The sequence below is a fragment of the Rattus norvegicus genome, chromosome 9 (assembly GCF_036323735.1).
Source record: "Rattus norvegicus strain BN/NHsdMcwi chromosome 9, GRCr8, whole genome shotgun sequence".
NCBI lineage: Eukaryota > Metazoa > Chordata > Mammalia > Rodentia > Muridae > Rattus > Rattus norvegicus.
This window is the reverse complement of record NC_086027.1, coordinates 120,274,855-120,278,188: the sequence shown is the minus strand read 5'-3', so window position 1 is coordinate 120,278,188 and position 3,334 is coordinate 120,274,855. Positions and strand designations below refer to the sequence as shown.

At 40.9% G+C, this 3,334-nt stretch overlaps 1 pseudogene; it reads left to right on the top strand.

Annotated features, from left to right (window-relative positions):
• The first annotated feature begins 266 nt into the window (after positions 1 to 266).
• Positions 267 to 1,700, top strand: Morf4l2-ps2 (mortality factor 4 like 2, pseudogene 2; annotated as a pseudogene).
• Positions 1,701 to 3,334: the final 1,634 nt, after the last annotated feature.

Sequence of the window (3,334 nt, the reverse complement as noted above, 5' to 3'; positions counted from 1 at the left end):
CAAAGACAGACCACACGATGCATAAAAGGAACTTCAAAATCTATTTCTCCAAAACTACACCTCATGGCACATGGAGGGAAATCTAAAGGGTCATTATCTTAAGGAAGTAGAATTATGTAAAGCTTTTCTGAATAGTAGCTAAGAGCAATGACATTTGTAGTGACTTGCCAGCATATGGGCCATTATGTATCACAGTGTTGAGCCTCTATCCAATAGCAATAGAAGCCAGATGGGGCAGAGATTACAAATTACATTGGTTTTTCATAAAAAAGTGATCTAGAGATGTTACTCTTTTTCTCCCTGAATCTCTCTCTCTCTCTCTCTCTCTCTCTCTCTCTCTCTCTCTCTCTCTCTCCCCCCCCCCTCCTCTCTCCTCTCTCCCCTCTCTCCCCTCTCTCCTCTCTCCTTCCCTCCTCTTTTTAACAGACAGTGACAGGGCAAATGACAAGGTTGGTTAAACTTCATTTTATGAAACAGCCAACTTCTTTAGAAATTTCTGACTATGGTGGTTGGAGGAGCAGCGGTGATCATGGGTTGGCTGCTAGAAAGAACGGGATTCTCATTTCAGGTCATCATCAGAAATGCTAAGTTTGCTATAGAGTAAGGATCAGGAGATGTGACCCTGGCTGCAGAACCATTCCTGGTTGCAGAATACAGGGCTGTATTTCCACTTCATCTTTCCAGACCATCCTAGGATATCCTAAGATTCCATCTGGGAGATTATTAGGAATTCTTGGAAGGGAAAGAAGGAACATTGTTTGTTGGAATAAAAACAGGGTTGAATGAGTTCCAGAAAGAAGGCTTCTCAAACTCGTGGACAACAATCTGCTGAAGAAGATAACTTTAAAAACCAACTCTGCAATATGCAGAGAAGTAAGATGAGAGGAGCCACCTCAGGAAAGAAGTCAGCTGGTTTGCAGCTGAAGAATCTTGGTCCAGTCCTCCCAGGAAGATGGGGAGGTCATTCTGCTGAGAACCCCCCTTATAGTTCTTTGAGGAGGACAAGGAAGAAGAAACAGAAGACTCCTGGCAACGGTGACAGTGGCAGTACCAGTGAAGTCTCCTAGCCCCCTCGGAAGAAAAGGGCACGGGCAGACCCCACTGTGGAGAGCAAGGAGGCATTCAAGAGTAGGATGGAGGCGAAGGTGAAGATCCCAGAAGAATTAAAACCATGGCTGGTGGAGGACTGAGACTTGGTTACTAGGCAGAAGCAATTGTTCCAGCTCCCTGCTAAAAAGACTGTAAATGCCATTCTTGAAGAGTATGCCAATTGCAAGAAATCACAGGGAAATGTTGATAATATGGAGTATGCAGTTAATGAAGTTGTGGGAGGGATAGAAGAATATTTCAATGTGATGCTAGGCACTCAGTTGCTCTACAAGTTTGAAAGGCCTCAGTATGCTGAGATTGTGCTGGCTCACCCTGATGTGCCAATGTTGCAGATCTATGGGGCGCCACACTTACTGAGGTTATTTGTGAGAACTGGGGCAATGTTGGCCTATATGCCACTTGATGAGAAAAGCCTGGCATTATTCTTGGGTTATTTCCATGATTTCCTTAAGTATCTGGCAAAGAATTCTACCTCTCCATTTACTACCAGTGATTACAAAGTGGCTTCTGCTGACTATCATCACAAAGCCCTGTGTAGGTCTACTGAACACTCACTCTTGTCTGGTATCTGTATAAACGCTTCTGTTTAGTCCTTTCATTGTATAATTGATGTTCTTTAAAAATATCAATGTAAAACAGGACTTATGTTTCAGTTTGTTTCCTGTTCTGTTGTAGACAGAAAATAATGGAGTGCCCTGCTCCTTTCCTCATTTCAAAGTTGCTACTGGTGTATGTAGTAATTAGACAAAGAAGAAATTCAGTAGACCATTTATTGCCTAGTTGGCAACATTGTTTGAATGCTGCTGGTCCTATCCTTTTGACACTACACAGTTTTCTAATATGTGTTAATGCTATGTAATAAGATGCCCTGGTTCCTAGTGCCAAAGGTTCAGCTTACTGTATATACCTGGAAACTCATGCATTTGCTCAAATTGTTGAAGGATGGTGATTTGTTTCCTGGTTTTTGTATTTGAGTCTAATGCATGTTCTAACACGATAGAGGCAATGCAGAATTGTATAGCCACAGTTTTCTGAAAAGTTGATATTTTAGGAGTTGTATTTCAGATCTTAAATAAAACTTGTTTCTAAATTTCAAAGGAAAAAAAAAAGAAATTCCTTCATGTATTTGTTAAGTGAAACACAGTCTTCCTTTGGTACCTCAGATTTGTTTTAGGACTTTTGTGTGCATACTGATACTTGGAGGTGCTCAGTTCCTTGTATTAAAAGGCATTTTCACATGAGCAACACAAATATATGATCAACATCATCAACAGTAAGTGTGTATGCATATGGGGAGAGTTAGGGTATCTTGTCCTTGAGACAAGATTTCCCTCTGTTTTTCAGTGAGGCTGATGGGTTGTGCAGTGAGTCCCAGAGATTCTTATGCTCTAGTGGCCTATCAGCTCCTAGAGCTGAGGTTACAGGTGAATTTGCAATCATGTCTGGCTTCTGGATTCCGTGGATCCAAGGTCAGGTCCTCATGTTTAGACATCAAGAGCTCTAATATGTAGAGCCAACTTTCCAGCCCACTCCTATATGTTTTGAATCATCTTTCAATTGTTTTTAATACTTGACATATACTGTTTAAAGAATAATGAGAAAAATGTCTATATATGTTTAGTCAAGGCTCAAATTTTATTTTTAGAATGTTTTTCATCTGAGGTTAATTGAATATAGAAATATAGAATCTACAAGTAGGGAGGGACATCTGTACAAATAGATAAAATTTTAAAAAATGGAATATTCCACTGTTGATTTTTTTGAATCAGAGGAAGCTTGGCCTAAAATGCAAGTTGCATAAAATTAAGGTCTGTCCCTTAACATCAGAAATTTCACAGGTAACAAAAGTGTGTGTGTGTGTGTGTGTGTGTGTGTGTGTGTGTGTGTATGTGTGTGTTTGAGTGAGAAAGATCTGATTTTTAATTGCATTTTTAATTTACATTTTGTGTTATCCCATTTCCTGGTTTCCCCTTCAGAAACCTGTTATGCCCCCTTCTATGAGGGTGCTTCCTCACACACCCACCCACTCCCTCCCACCTCCACACCCTGACATTCCCCTACACTGGGGCATCATGCCTTGAAAGGAGTTCTTCTCCCATTGGTTCCTGACAAAGCCATCCTCTGCTACATATGCAGATAGAACCATAGGTCCATCACTGTGTTCTCTTGGGATGGTGGTTTTTACCTGGGAGCTCTAGGGAATCTGTTTGGTTGATATTGTGTT